Raw genomic sequence first — 18,010 nt, 5'->3', positions numbered from 1 at the left:
ACCCGTAGTCAAGAATCAAAGTTATATTTATTTATATTTATTATTATTATATTATTATTAAAGTGATCTCATGTGTGGAGTTTTCCGTAAAAGACGTACCTTTAAAGCTTAAAGATGCTCGCGTATTTTAATTTAGTATATTTTTTTTTAGTTTTAATATTATTTAGCATTTAAATTTTTTATAATTTTAATATTTAGTTTTAACGTTTAATCTCACTTTTATTTTCGAATTTGAAATTCTTTACTGTACTTCTTACTTACTTTACGACGCCTAAAGTGTGATTCTTCGATATTCCAAGTTGTGATAACTGTCATTGTTTTTTTTTTATATTAGCTATATTTTTTGTTTATACTATTTAAGCTTACTATAACTTTTGTGTTGCAACATCAATAATATTAGTCGAGAAATAGAAAGCAACGGGTTTCTCGCCGATTCTTCTCAGCATCAGCAAAAGCTTCCTGAGTAGACGGGAAAGTTAAGGCTAACTGAAAAAGCACACGTGATAATCTTTCCATTATTTTTTTTAACTCCTTAGTTGGGTGGACGAGCTCACAGCTCACCTAGTGTTAAGTGGTTACTGGAGCCCATAGACATCCACAAAGTAAATGCGCCACCCACCTTGAGATATAAGTTCTAAGGTCTCAAGTATAGTTACAACGGCTGCCCCACCCTTCAAACCGAAACGCATTACGCTTCGCGGCAGAAATTGGCAAGGTGGTGGTACTCACCCGTGCGGACTCACAAGAGGTCCTAACACCAGTAATATAAGTATAATTTAACCTTAATACCTTATATGAACGTTAGTTTATATAAACATTAGTTTATATAAGTGCGTAAACAATGCGTCTATGTCGACATTGATTTAGTATGTTAATAGACGAAACGTCGGTCGTGCGCAATATGACCAAAATAAAATGACTAAAAATTCTGAAGCGCTCCTCTTACGTAGTTAGTTCCTTCTAAAATTGGCATTATCTAAGCACGAAACTGGCCGATCCCCGGCAGGGCGATCCATCCTTTTCACCTAATCGACCGTGAGCAACCGAGATTAATAAATGGAGCTCAAAATTTAACCTTTTTTCGGGCGAGCTAATGGCGCTGAAATAATTAGCAGCCTTTTTAACGTTAACACAAATTTATTGTTGGCCGCAGCGCCCGGTCGGTAAATTTACGTAAAGTTTTTACGCTTTGTTTTTTTTTTCTTTCGGGTCGCGTTCTTTTGAGGCTTCACGAGTGAAATGAAAACAATAAAAGAAACAGATGGGATGTGAATCTATACTAATATACTTATACTAATATCTATATATTAAAACGTGAAGCAAAAACTTTGTATCCCTTTTTACGAAAATTGCGCGGACGGAGGAGTATGAAATTTTCCACACTTATAGAGAATATATAGAAGAAGTGCACAATGCTAATATTTTTTTAAAATAATGCATAAAAGATGCATTAAATCAATAAAGAAAACATTACACTCACTACCATGTATTTGACACACACACGTACACTCTTTATTTATTGTCAAACTTTTGTTATTGCTTAAAGTCTGTAGTCAAATTGAGAATAAGTTAGTATTGTTTATCTTTAATATTACGAGTATTTGTCTATAGTGTAGTCTTGGCGAAATCTATAACAATAGGACCATAATAATGTGGAAACTTATAATTTCAATTAATTATAGTAAAATTTCGACTACTGCGGGACCACTAGTAAGTATAAATCTACAGTGGTTTTTACGGATGCTCCGTTATAACTAGTGAAACATGCATCCGATTGACTTGAAACTTGGTATCCACGTAGAAAGTACATCTACTTAATGGATAGGCTAATATTTGTATGAGCGTTGGACTCCCTAATAATAATGACAATAAATAATAATGTTAATTTTAAATGCCCAGCTAAGCGGGCGAGTACGGCTAGCCTTCAACAAATTTACCTATACGTTGCATAATCACAGGCGATATGGTGATTGCAAGCTCGCAAAGGTATCTAGCGCCATCTTGCCGCTATCTGTCTCAAAGTAACCAGGTGTTCCGCTTTGGAGAATGACACAACCGGTTTATAATAAAATAGAAATATAAACCTCACGTTTCAAGATCGGCGGTAACATTCACGTGGTGATGTCTACGTGCTTCTGTGACCACTTAATAGCAGAATCTACTCTTTAATTAAAAGCACAAGCGAGCACCACGACATTCAAGATTGGCCAAGAAAGATTAACATTGTTACACTGTAACAACACTCGTGTTACACTGTAACAAAGTTAGCTACAATCTGTGCACAAAATACTAAAGTCAATATTTTGGGACCTCGTTTTTTGGTTGCATTTTCATTTAGGAATTACATCTCCGAGAACAATTTTTTCACGCCAGATATAGGCTAGAAGAATTGATTTGAAGAGACCAATTATCCTAAAAAAAATAGATTAATCGAATTTTACTACTATTTCATTATAACAAAGATTGCTACAGACAAGACTAAAAAATAGAGCTGACTTTCAAATCTAGAGAAATAATAACAATAATAATTCTACAGGTAATTTTATAAGGATTTTAACAAAATGCCTATTATTAAATAAACAGCTACGCCTTAAATAACATTTTTTATTAGTACCTTCAATTAATAAGCCCCCATTCCGACGTCAACTCGTATTCGAGATTTCGAATTGTAGTTTGAAATTTTAAAATATCCATCCGGATAATCCGTCCTTACTCGAGCAACCGTTAACCGGATCGCAATATTTCCGACCGGTCGGGCAAACCCATCAGGCGACACGATCGTTCGTTCGTATGATCACCTCGTGCTATCCGAACATCGTAATTGCATCGTAAACTGACATCGCAATATGTCATTTGATGTGAGTTTAGATGAGCTAGGTCATTTGAGCGGAACGCTAAAACTAGGTGTTACGCTGTAGTTCAACGCACAGGCAAGAATTACTTAAAAATGTTTATGGATATTAATAATAATATGATAAATATAATAATAAGATCAAAATCAAATTACATTTAAATCACGTAAAAACTTTGAGAATCTTTGTCTTAATCTCGGTTGGTAAATGAATTAAATAATTCAGATATGCAGCGCGAAGCAAAAATTAAAACATTGGCGCACACTTTTTGTGCTCTTATAGTTAAGTTCTACCTATATCTAAGGCTAAGATATACATTATTACAAAACAATTAGGCTGCACAATACTCGTAATCTATCTTCTATCTATAATAAGTATATAAAAAGACATGTGGCACTCGGGGACTGCCGCGGCAAAGCATTTTTTATCAACTTATGCAATTACAATTAGACAATAATAATTTAATATTAAAACAATAATAAAAATAAGACCACGCTATATTTATAAACATTAACAAAAGCAAAACATTAACTGTCCCCTTCACACTCATAAGCTAGACCGCGTGAGAGAGAGATGGGCAGACTTTTCATGATGCTCATGCAGTGCGACGTCACGCCGCGCGCTTATTCACAAATACTACACCAGCGCAACGTGTGAATGTGTTGAACGCGAGCTACATAGTAGGTGTAGTGGGGGTGTCAGGTTATTTTCGTTACGGAGTTTCTTGATTCAGTCGCCGCGCCCAAGGCCCGCGATAGAAGCTATGCAATAGCCTAAAATGAATTGCTGTTCGTTAGTCTCGCTAAAACTCGAGAACGGCCGGACCGATTTGACTAATTTTGGTCTTGAATTATTTGTGAAAGTCCAGAGAAGGTTTAAAAGGTAGATAAATATGAAAATGCTCGGAATTAAATAAAAATAACAATTTTGTTTTTCCTTTGATGTGTCCCCCGTCGGACGGATTCCTTTTGTTTGTTTTAAGTTTATTTTATACAAAAGTTTAGAGGTCTTTTATCGATTGAGGCACTAAGAAGTCTGCCGCGTCAGCTAGTAGTAATAAATAAAACTGCTTTGTCTAGTATGCAGCTTACTCGCTACACCAATGGTGAGTGATTACCGTCGCCCATGGACGTCAGCAATGCCAGGGGCAGAGCTAAGCCACTGCCTACCCTTAAGTATGAGCATGCATGCAACTAAGCATCAATATGCATATGCATAAGCGATTTAATGATTTTGCCACACCCTTTCATACATGTTATAACAAAACAGACAACATGTCATAAGCCATGACGACCCTTACATATTGAATGAATGTTTTTAAGAGAATCTGTACGCTAAATAAACAAGTTAAAATGCTAAAGGAATAAAACTACACAAATCTTAATTCATGTTTCAACAACCAGGTGTAAACGTAAAGTAATTGTACACAAAGATTCCGAGTACCAAGGTAGTGGGAGCACAACATATAAATCGTGCAATTCCCGGCTCGTCTCGCCTCGCCTCTTGTGCGTTAATTAGGTACGCGCGCCTGCTTGCCGTAATTACCCTGTAATTACGTACACACTAATGTGTATCAATTTTACCGGATTCAGGAACGAAATATTACTTCATTTCTTAACCTAGATGTAACCTAATGTAATCAACGCCTTAGGTTGAGATCGAAAACCAGCGCTGATATTTTATACCTCAAAAGCATGGAATAACCGGTGGCCTTATTTGAAGTCACAATTAAAGTATTTGCATACGGCTTTGGAATATTAAAATAAGAAAATAAGATAGTTTTTTATCGTATCAAAGCGTGTTAATTTTTTAGAATTCATTTAGATGGTTTGTTGAAGAAATAGACACAGAAATAATATTATTATATTTTTACAAATTAGTATTTTACTGGATCGACTAACCGTATTATGGAACTTCCAGTAGGCCATTATTTGGAATAATAAAAAAGCAGGGGACGTGGTTTTTATGTTTCTCAGCGATTGTGTAGTTTTGATTTTACGTGGACCTGTTAACAACCCTGTATTTTTTCGAATACCACGGATTCGCGGAACTTATTTGATGAGGTAGGTAGGGCTATATGTAAACAGCAATGATCTTAATTACGAACAAAATATAAATTTGCAAATTAGAAAGAAATAAGTTAAAGTTCTACAAATTAGAAGTGGTTTTGAACTTTCCAAACTAGATAATAATTTTTTTTCACACACGCTCTTATAATTTTAAAACTTATCGATACTAACTGACTAAAAAACAATTTAGACAGGTTTTCCACCAACAAATTATAGCATATCTATACGTGTATCTATATATATAGCATATATCGACAGCGAAAAATTCGGTCAATAAAAATTGCTAAAATCATCATACGGATTAAAGAAATGTCACCATTGGACAACATTCATTTAAGTAAATTTGAAAATATGAAGGTCGAAATCCCCAGAAAAAGGAAAAATACGACTTTTGTTCTTTTGTTTACTATTAAAAAAAACTTTTCTGAAATTCACTTATTCTTTTAATATTACATAACTGTTGGATGAAAATACATAGTTAAATCAGTAAAACGTTTCCATATACATTATGCAGAATTGTCACCCTACAACACACGTCACGTTTTGAGGTCTGCATTAATATAATTAAGTTTATTGCGACACCGGCGGCTCGCTCTTTGACTTTGCGTCTTCAAAATTATATTACCTACTTAGGGTCCCGGCTCGAAAATTGCTTTATACCCCCGTTTGTAACTTAATTTTTAAATGTACTCGTTGACAGTAAAAGCTTTATATAATTAGAATAAACGTGACCCGCGATTTAAGCCGCGTTTAATTTCTCATCCAGATATATTTTTTTATTTTGTATTTTCTAGGAATTGCTTGTACTAGTGGTCGCCGTGTGGTCGAAATTCGACCATAATTAATTTAAATTATAAGTTTAAGCACTATTACGGTTCTATTGTTACATTTCTATTATAACTAGAGGTCCCGCAGTAGTCGAAATTCGACTATAATTAACTGAAATTGTAAGTTATTATATTGTACTATGATTGTATTTTATACATCTATAATCATAAATTTCGCCAAGGCTACACTATAAAAAAATATTAATAAAGACAAACAATATATAATCTATTCTCAATTTGATCACAAACGTCAAGAATAAAAGTTTGACAATAAATAGTATTCATGCGTGTGTGCGTCAAATACATGGTATGTAGTGTGTGTAATGTTTTCTTTATTGATTTAATGTATCTTTTATGCATTATGTTAAAAAAATATTAGCATTGTGCACTTCTTTTCTTTATTCTCTGAAAGTGTGGAAAATTTCATACTCCTCCGTCCGCGCAATTTTCGTAAAAAGGGATACAAAGTTTTTGCTTTACGTATTAATATATAGAGATCATTGTTCTACAAACACAGCGATCGCCAAGGCTACACTATAGACAAATAATATTAAAGATAAACAATATTAATCTATTCTCAAATTGACCACAGAAATGAAACAATAAACAAAAGAGTATACCTATATATGCGTGTGTGTCAAATAGACGGTAGTGTATGTTATGATTTTTTTTAAATTTAATGTATTTTTATGCATAATTTATCAATAATAATATTAGTATTGTGCACTCCTTCTCTATATTCTCTATAAGTGTGGGAAATTTCATACTCCTCCGTCCGCGTAATTTTCGTAAAAAGGGGTACAAAATTTTTTCTTCACGTATTAAATTATAGATTACTTTTTGGTTAATTAAGCTACCCGCCGATTTGTAGATACGTAAAATCACCATTGAACACATTGTCTTATTTATTGCTGCAGTTATATCCTATGTGTTATTATTCCATAGGTATAAACTATCATTCATCCAACTCCATCTAGCCATTTATGCGTGTTTAACTAACAATAAACATTCAAAGTAAAACATTTATTAGTATGGACTAATATAGGTTGTTTTCTTTGCATAATATAAGCAGGTCGGCTCACGGTCAACTGGAGGTTAGTGATTGTACACCTGTTAAATACCGCTGTCCATCTCTAGAGACATGAGGTTTTAGTCTCAACAGGACTCAATGTCTTGAATACCATGACAGTTTTTCTTAAATCTTACTGGCCATTCGTCTGTGTAAAGTTACGGGTAGGGGACAGCGTAATCTTTGAAAGGGAATTCAATTGTACAGTGGATACTGCTACTTCTAGTTAGTTTAGGTAATGTAGTAGCTAAATATAACATAAATAGCTGGAAATGCGTGTCGCAGAGCCGATGGTCGATGGAGCAGCCGCGTTCTGGACTGGAGACCACGTCCACGACATTTTGAAAAAAATTGGCATTCCGAAAAATATTCATTGATGATCCTATAGTAAAACACAAGCATAAATGATTGACAAACGAAGAAGAAAACAAAATAATATAAATGTTTTGTCTTTGCCTATTTATATGTTAATACATATTTTTCTACCTATATGCTCGTATATAACAAAAGCTTTTCTTCACATAATATCGGCTTGAATAAAATCTTTGTCTGCGGTTCACGCGGCGTGCCTCCCAATGCCGTATTGTGCTGGGATTAAATTATATTTCTAAGCGAATGTGCCGGGCTCCTGTCATCGAAGAAATTGTTTATGAGACTTTTACAACTAAGGACTTCATAAAAATAACTGAATTAGTGTACTCCTTTATTAATAAATAACAAATCAAAATATTTTTTTCTGCCGTGAAGCAGTAATGCGTTTCGGTTTGAAGGGTGGGGCAGCCATTGTAACTATATGGGTTACGCATTTACGTCGTAAATGTCTATGGGCTCCTGTAACCACTTAGCGCCAGGTGGGCTGTGAGCTTGTCCACCGATCTAGCAATAAAAAATAATACTAATAATTTAACATAAATCAACTCACACAGTAGAACAAATCTTCCAATGCGCTTGAAGGAGGCACAGTTCCCAAGATACTGGTTACGTTACCTTTTAATTAGTTCATTAATAATTAGTAAATTTAAATGTTTGTTTTTTGTTGCACAATGTGAGTACCGGACGAGTTGCCGGAGCGGAGATGAGTTGCGCCATCCACTTTGGTATATGAGGTTTAATAATAATTATTATAATATTACATTGTGTATTAATTGTATGTATATTAACGGATATATGTATGTATGTATGTGTACATATATGTATATGTCTTTCACTGGATTGGTACACCGCGCGTAGTTCGTTTCCAAATGATTCTTGTCCACCTGATGGTTGCCAGGAAGAGATCGCTCTTAGCGATAAAACCGCCAATTGTACTTTTTTTGTATTTAATGTATCGCACTGTTTATTTGTTTTTTGGTGTACAATAAAGAATGCTCTCTCTCTCTCTCTCTAATTCTGTACAGAGGTCTAGTTCTGTTCTGTTTTAAAGATGTCTTCTCGACTTTGAGAGTCTTTTGTTGATTTATAAAAGAACTCGTTTGTTTGCTTATATTATATTCTATCAATTCTATCTCTCATCAACCGCATGATCATTGTTCTATACTCTTCGTATATACTGTGTTACTTATAATATTTTGTATTCATGTTTAACAATATTTGCTATGTGTATGTGCATATAATTCTCATGTTGTATTTGTTATTTTAGCTGTTCTACACACACTCATCACTTTTAATTATTATTCTCATAATCCTCTCGCAGGTCTGCTGGAAGAGATTTCTTAAAGAAATAAGCAGTGCCTTTGTACATAATTTTCCTATTACTCTGTACTGTGTCTTCTTTTTTGTGTGTACATAAATAAATAAATAAATTAAGAACATAAATTCATAGAGTTAATAAATTTTTGGTCCAACTGGTCTTCTTATACAATGGTTATAAAATGTTCCAAGTTCACAGTTACATCGTACGCCCCGTGAGCTGGTTTAAGAAGAAATGAGGTTCGGATTCTGTTCGGACGGTTGGTTTGATCGCGATCCACCTCACGGTACGAAGACTATTATTTTCTTCGCGAATCAAATTCTCTGATAACTTTTTTTTGTATTTGATGTTTATTTAGTAAATTGTATTGGGATTCTGAACGTTGTTAAAAGGCATTGTGTATTAAATATGTCAAACTCGATGACGTCTTGATGTGACTACGATATTATTATAAGGAACATTGATTTTTTTATGGTATTTTCTTTTGTTTTCGTAAATTGTAGTCATAATTAAAACCAATTTTACGGTTTAGTTTAGCGTTTTTTTTAATTGTCATTATATTGTTTCTGACATTTAAAATACTTTATACAGTTTTTGTGGTCACAGATTTCGTCCAAAAGTAGTTTTAATTCTTGAATTTATTCAGGTTTTTCTCGATTTTTCTGAGTAATGAAATTACAATTTAAATTGGTGGAAAACATATAAGCATTTATAAATTTTAGTATAGGGTATACTTGAATTAAAAGGCGATTTGAATAGGTTACCAATATATCATCAGAAGATAATTTTGTTCAATGGTATTTCGCTTAGCTTCGTGCATTACAACAAGTATCAAAAAGAACGATTCCAACTACAATCTAATAATGTGTCTAATAAAAATGACAACTCATATTGACTTACATATAAATCTAAGATAAAACAAAAGATATTTCTTAAATAAATGAAGCCGGTTCGGATCCACGAATGCGGGAAGTCGTCACGTTCGCGCCTCACACACTTCGCTGCTCTTATAGAGTTAGGCACCGCATGGATGTATACAGAGATGAGATAAAAAAAAAAAAAAAACAGTTACTTAGTGGGTAGACATAAAAGCCGTTGCAAAAATACACATTTTTTAAATTACTCTTTTTTTCGGACCTAGTTTTAAATTTGGAGGATAACTGAAGAATAATTGAAATATTTCTACATTCATCGGCCCAGTATGACAAGAAATTATGTTTTCTTTCTGTAACTGACACATATTGTTTTTGTAGGCAGACGAGCATACAGCCCACCAGATTGTAAGTGGTTATCGTCGTTCATGGACGTCAGCAATATCAGTGGCATAGCCAAGTCGCTGCCTACCATTGAGTACTCCCGGCAAGACACGTTTGAAGAAAGACATGTCACAGCGCTCGGAAAACCTCGAGGACCGCTCATTTCAAAGCCGGATTGTACGTGGCAGAAAAATATCTTTGGATACGCGCTGTCGATGTAGCGGTAATCTATATCTATATATATGTGTATATAAAAATGAATTGCTGTTCGTTAGTCTCGCTAAAACTCGAGAACGGCTGGACCGATTTGGCTAATTTTGATCTTGAATTAATTGTGGAGGTCCAGGGAAGGTTTAAAAGGTAGATAAATATGAAAATGCTATAAATAAATAACAATTTTGTTTTCCCTTTGATGTGTCTCCCGTCAGACGAATTCCTTTTGTTTGTTTTAAGTTTATTTTATACAAAAGTCTTTTATTTATTGATTGAGGCACTACGAAGTCTGCCGGGTCAGCTAGTAATAGATAATAATAGATAGCGGTAATAACAGATAGGGAGTAACAGCTCTGTGAGGTATTGTATTAGTGTAGGTATGGCGTGATATTCTTCAGAGCAGATCAGCGGGATCTTCGACGCGACCCCGTACATCGCGGTTTGAAGACACACACAGAATCGTAAGTATGTTAGTATCTACAATATATATATATCCACTTTTCAAAACGAAATCCGTAAACCACATGTCTTTTTTTAGATATTATCAAATGAAACAATGTTATTTCTAATTTTTCTTGTCCTTATCCCACATTGTGTGGGGTCGGTGAAGCATGTTTTTTCTCATGCTGCACAGGGATTTGGCATGCCTTTTCCAAACCAGCTGCTTGCTAGACGTAAATCCTCCTCGAATTATATTATATGAAATAATAATAATAATACTAAAAAAATACGTTTTCAGGATACTGCAGGACTCTATCCATCTCTTTACATATGAAACTTTATCTCGATTGATAATAGTCGTATATATAGGTATATTTAAATTTTTCTTTTAATTTTATCATATTTAAATATCTTCAAAATGTGGTATTGGGTGTTGGTGTACTGTTATTTATTTTTGGATTATCTGGACTCCAACGTTGATACATAAGGTCAAAATCTCAATTCATATTCCCATTTGAAGTCGTCGTGGCCTAAATGAAGTCGTCGTGGCCTAAAAGATAAGACGTTCGGTGCATTCGTGTTCAAGCGATGCACCGGTGTTCGAATCCAGCAGGCGGGTACCAATTTTTTTAATGAAATACGTACTCAACAAATGTTCACGATTGACTTCCACGGTGAAGGATAACATCGTGTAATAAAAGTGAAACCCGCAAAATTATAATTTGCGTAATTACTGATGGTAGGACCTGTTGTGAGTCCGCGCGGGTAGGTACCACCGCCCTGCCTATTTCTGCCGTGAAGCAGTAATGCGTTTCGGTTTGAAGGGTGGGGCAGCCGTTGTAACTATACTGAGACCTTACAACTTATATCTCAAGGTGGGTGGCGCATTTACGTTGTAGATGTCTATGGGCTCCAGTAACCACTTAACATCAGGTGGGCTGTGAGCTCGTCCACCCATCTAAGCAATAAAAAATAAAAAAAAAACTTATTTCAAATCAGAACGAATTGTTGCTTTGTGGCAGAAATAGGCAGAGCGATAGTTCCAGCACGTGTGGAATTACAGGGGCCCTCCCACAATTCTTAAAATGGAATTTAAGTAGTAGAAAGTAAGAAGTAGAGAAGTAGAATTCAGTTTTGTGTATAATCGAAATTAGATAATACATTAACGTATTAATAATTAAGTAATTAACAAAATAATTAAGGTGTCATGAAATTTATGTGACCATTCAAAGCAGATGAATATGAAGAAAAAAATATCTATTTATTTATTTATTTAAACACACCAACAGCAATACACACAAAACAGTCAAGCTTAAAATTAACATATATATAATTAAGTACTGGTATGTAAGCCAGTTACAGGCATGTACAGCAATCTCTTATAACAAACTATGACATGTTACAGCAATTTTACGAACAGCGGAAAAATAGGCTAAATTTAAATGTTAACAGTACGACAAAAAAAGTATATTTGAAAATAACATGAAAACAAGAGTTAACTACCTAACATTCTCTCATTAATTATAAACAAAGGAACTTGGATACTAGTTTGTTTTTGAGACCAGGACACGTGTCGTTAAAAATGTCAATGCCGTCAATTAATGCACATATTTGGTTATATTCACTACAAATCTTTGATAAAGGGGAATATCTAAGGACGTTTGTTCTACTTGCGGGTTTTAGAATATGTATTATGAATAATTTAAACTATGTATAATAGTTAGTTAGTGTAGATCGAGTACTATATAAATTGTAGTACACTGATTAAAATTTAAATATCTTTAGAATGCTAATCTTTATAGTAACTGATTTCTTTACCATTTCTTCATAGTACATGTTCACGAGAAAAACTTAATATTGAATAGCTGTTTCAAACGTAGAGATTCAATGTGGTTATGTGTTAATGTATTACATTTACATCGTCTTTGTCTGTGTTCATTTATCAAACTTCGTGAATTAAATCTCTTAACACCATTAACGATAATGCGATGAATATTCAAATAAATTGTATAATCCTTTAACAAATCAAATAATAAGATTCTCGCGTCACATGAAGCGAAACGGGTGAGGCGGACCGAAAAATATCGTAGCTCCGTAGCTCCGTAGCGACGTCGTAGAGCTTCGTAGCAACGTAGCTTAACGCAGTAAGAATTCATGCGAATATGAAGAAAGTCGAGTTTTAATTCTATTTGCATCCAAAATCAAAACCGTTTGACTCTTATCGCTATTTAAATAATTAACAATTTCCAATAACATATCTGATTTCAAACTATCCCCACTGTCAACTGAAGTAGAGAAGTTGATGTAGTCTCACAAAACTTAAAAAATAAAAATAAGTTCATCAGATAGCTATAAACGATTATTTAAAAGATAATGCGTATTGTGTTTTGTCACGCAAACAAAAGATATAGTATAATACTACTACTGTGTTTTTGTTTATTAATAAAGAATTTTCGTAAGAAAATTGTCTATATTTTTAATTTTTTTGCAAATCTACCAGATACATTTTGTGCAATTGATTTTTCATTGGATGCGGTATGCATATATTAAGTACATATATAATATTTATTTTTTTAAGAGAAAATCTAATTTTAAACGTTCATACCTTTATCATGTATCAAGGATTTTAAAACAAAATTAAATAACAATCGACTAGATTCCCCTTGTGAAGAAAAACATCTAAACAATGCCGTGTCGTGAATTTCTGCTATTGTGAATTAATTTTACGTGGTTAAAGTCATCATAAGATGAGGTTTATTCAAAAGCTTAATCTTTATAAGCTTAGCAATAAATGAGTCGTCAAATTGATCGATGAATATAGAAATAAATAAATTTTAGGCCAAAAAAAAACCCAGTTCAAGTAGTACCTACTGACCAAACGAAAAAATAATAAATTCAAGCGATAAACAAACAATAAAATATGTAAATAAATTTCTTATTTCATTAACCGGAGAACGGGCAAGTTGCTGTAACATCGAGACTCGACGCAGAATTATAAATTCTGATTGAAATTTTCCATATTCGTGCACTCAAGTCGTAGTTGAGATGATTTGCGGTCTATCAACTTAGTTTCCTATTTTTTTACAAATTACAATCATTACAGTATATATTATCAAAATCGTACAAGTAGTACCTAGATTTAATCTGGATTGCAATCTAAATAGTATGTGCACTCAGCAAAACCATATTAATGTACATAGCTTTGGCTATTGAAAACACAATTGAAATTACAAATATTGATAACTAGCCATTGTTAAATAGGTTATCCTTCACACATCTGTCAAACCCCCTGAGTCTAGGTTCAAAGATATCAAGGTTACCTAAATACGACGTGAATGCGCCACCCACCTTGAGATATGAGTTCTAAGGTCTCAAGTATAGTTACAACGGCTGCCCCACCCTTCAAACCGAAACGCATTACTGCTTCACGGCACAAATAGGCGGGATGGTGGTACCTACCCGCGTGACCTCACAAGAGGTCCTACCACCAGTAACTCTATAACAAACATTTAGTTGAACCAATAGGTCTTAAATACAAAAATGGCTTCAATAATGTAATTCCATAATTGAAACTCAACAGAAAGAAAAGTTATTTAACTATCACATAACAGCTTTTTCAACCGAAGTTTTAGTCTGTTATCTCAAGATTGGTTGCAGCTTTCAAATAATAATATAATATAATCCGATAATCGCCTTAGACATCAACACGGGCCGTCAAACACGCCTGCCTAACTTTGTAAACAATATTTTAAATGTAAGTTCTAATCAGTCGGCTCAGAAAATTAATTGATGTATTTGTTACGTATTTTATTGTTGATTGACGTGTTCGACGAGAACAGTGACCGGTGCCTGCAATGCCCAAAAGCACCGGGCGTGGGTCGGGAGGATCCGAAGTGACGTGTATATGGCGACGGAGATTGTATGTTGCCTGGTCGTTTTGATCGGGCATGTAATTAGAGGGAGGTTTATCTTGTTTTAAATTTCGCCCTCCAACTTGAGACATGCGTTCTAAGTCTCAGTTTTTACAGTACTAAAGCTTCTCCACTATTCCAAGCGAAAGTCATTACTGCTTTGCGGCAGAAATAGACAAAGTTATGGCACATGCCCGTGCGGGCTCTAATGACGCCCTACCAACAATATTCAATTTGTTTATTAATAAAAATATGACATTTATTTATTTATTTGATTGTAAAACTAACAGTACAGTACACACATACAATATTTAAAAAAATAACCAAAAAAATAACCAAACAAATAAAATAACAACTGTTTCCACCATCAAAATCACATATAAGTAGAAAGTCAAGAAAGGAAGAAAAAAAAAGAGAAATTTAGAAATTAAAGTGTACACAAAAAGCAAAAGCAACACAATACGCGCATATCATTATGAACAACAACTTACACTATTAAACTAAATAATACTCATACAAATTACATAATGATTCAACACAAATTTTTATGTGATTTGCTACATCAAGACTACAGGCGCAACGGAAACATTGCGACGGGAAATTCCGTCTCTCCCAGTCAGATTAAGCATGACCTAATAAGACTAGATAATGGAAACTTTCAAGTACATCTCTAAAACGAGGAAATAAGGAAAACATATTAACACAATGAACGTGTCACAGACTACAAAAAAAAAACAATGAAAGTTTAAGAGACTGCAATTTGATTCGACTGTGACCTCGTGCCCGGTTAACGAAATTTGAATTTTGAGTTTTGATAAATTAATTTTGCAGTTGTTTCTTAGTGTTTTACCCTTGCTTTAAGATATAATATATGTATATTTTATTACATAGAACACGTAAATATAACTAAACAAGCTGTTTCCTCGAATTACCGTTAGAAAGTACGTACGAGATACTGATTTTGATTATAATCCTAATTAAAAAGTTCACGTGTGTATGTTCCGTATATAGCTAGATACAGCCGGATCAGTTTCGATGAAATTTTCAGGCAATGTTAAGATTAGCTTAGCAGAAGATCTTGTGAAGCTTGGCAGCGTCAGACCAAGGTAAAATGAACGATCTATCAGCAAAGCAAACTGGATTTCATTGACATTGAATGAAATGGAATGAGCTCCCCTCTACGGTTTTTCCCGAGCGCTATGACATGTCCTTCTTCAAAAGATGCTTGTGGAGAGTATTAAGCGGTAGGCAGTGGCTTGGCTCTGCCCCTGATATTGCTGAAGTTTATAGGTGACGGTAACCACTCACCATCAGGGGGGCCGTATGCTCGTCTGCCTACATGGGCAATAAAAAAAACCTTGACATTGCATAACTATATAATTACATATTACACTACACCTTTTCTTTGTCCTTTTTATATATATCTAAAGCCTAAAGTCAAAGTCTATTTTCAATAAATCTTTCTACGGAAACTGTTGTTGAAATGTTACCCCACAAAAAAATAATGATTCTAATTTTTGTTTCATTGTACGCTTGAAGCCATCAAACCTACGTAGATATGATAGAAATAGCTTTTATGTTGCCCTTTGGTGCTGAAAAGAACCGGTTTCTAAGTTAAACGAGCTTACACTACTCTTGAATATTATAATTAATCTCGAATAATGCTTACTAAAGATATTGTAGAGTACTCTAAATTAATTTTTCAATTTTTTAATATTAAAATTAAATAGAAAGATAATTCTTAATTTTGGGACTTATAGGAAAAAGAAATGAAAAAGCTCATATCGTTAACGTTTATAATTAAAACAATCATAGCACGTAAAAAATGAATCCGACCAAAGTCAATCAAAAAGCAATACTCTACCAGTGACATAGAGACAATAGGCAATATACGGAGAGCTCTCGATACCGATTTGTGTATAGCCGATCTCTGTCCGTGATAGACATTGATTAATGTCAGTCTGTCTGTCCGTGGAAAAAAAAGTTTGCATTTCGCCGACATGGAGTGGCCACGGAATTCTGTAGAGATTATTTTTATATTAATTGGATAATTTTACTATTGCCATGGCTTTCGTTAAGGCATTGCGCCTGCCATTAGACTTATGACGGTAAGCGTTCTCCGTCAATCATGGCTTAACCCAGTGAACACCATAGAGAAGTTCCCTCCAGAATAGTGTGTAGGAAAAACGACCTTTGAAAGAGTTGCTTTTGGATATTTGGAATGAACTCTGCTCCACTGGCGGGTAGCGTAAAAAGAAATATAAAATATCTATAACAAAAATATTTTAATAACAATAAGCACACAAGGAATATACGGTACGAAGTACATAGCCAACGAAAGTCTCTGTGTAGTTTCAGAGTTTAAGAATGGCCCGCTTCTGCATGGTGTCAAATAAAAGTAGTTAATCCCTGAAAGTGCCAGCCAGAGCAAGAATACTCCATATGAAACCGAACCTGTGTTGAGCATAAATCTTAACCTTTCTAGTCTAGAAATTATTCACTAATTTAAGACTAGTAAATATTTGCGTTGTAGATGTCTATGGGTTCCGGTAACCACTTAATACTAGGTGGACTGTGAGCTCGCCCACACATCTATGTAATATATAATAAAATAAAAGATGTTTATGTTCGGTAGACTGACGCTTCAAAATCTTGTTATTCGGAGTTTGTTTAAATAGAAGTCAATCATGATAAGCCCGCTAGTATGATTTAGGATTTTTTTGTTATTATTTAAACATCTCAAGTACCTTCTTATCGCGAACGCCTCGAAATATATCTCCGACAAGCAACGGAGCAATGCAAAGCCGCCTTTTCCTTAAGTATGTACTATCGGATTTTCCCGATCCGCACTCAGTGCTTTTACCTACTCCAAGCACAGGTCACCGTTCTTCAAGAGTTTGGTTTGTGTCCAAGCCCATAGACATAGCTCACTGAGTCTTTTCGGCTATTCTGAGTGGGTCGCGGTTTCGATCAGTGGAAGATTCAGCAAAGCAGTGCTCTTGCAAGGGCTAGTAGTATCAGCAAGTCCTCCCAGGCTACCAACAAATTCAGCAAAGCAGTGCTCTCGCTAGCATCAGCAAGTCCTCCAAACTAACAATTGGGCAAGAAAAAAAAATCGACTGAAAAACGGCCTTCGTAATCTAATCTCTAAATACTAGATTAAATCCGGTCATTACTTAAGTACACGTGGGCTGAAAATCTGTGTGCTATCAACGATAAAAACCAATTAAAGTATCAAACATAAAACAGCAAGCGGTGTCTAAAAGGTTGAAAGGTACATTGCTTCATATGAAGCTAACAATTTTTATCTAACAATAACATCAGTTTTCAAATATGAGAATTTTAATCGTACACAACCCTCTCCGTGCCTTTTTGTTCGAACGACATTTGATTTCGGTGACATCTGGCGGAAATAATGGGATTTTTTCAGTTAGCTGAAGGTGAAAATTTAATCTTTGATAAGTGACGACCGTAAAAAAAACGATTTAACCATTCTTCGCGGGTTTCTCGTGGAACTCGATCGCTTTGACGAAATTCTTGGACCGATTTTATGAGACGGCGAAGCGCTTACGAGAATCGGATTGGAATTACAACAAATAACACGATAGCTTCAAACATTGACACCTACCGTCGAGCTAAGCAAAAGTTAACAGATTAGTAATGAATACGAAAAAGTATTATA

The sequence above is a fragment of the Bombyx mori genome, chromosome 14 (genome assembly GCF_030269925.1).
Source record: "Bombyx mori chromosome 14, ASM3026992v2".
NCBI lineage: Eukaryota > Metazoa > Arthropoda > Insecta > Lepidoptera > Bombycidae > Bombyx > Bombyx mori.
Note: the sequence above shows the minus strand (reverse complement) of the source record.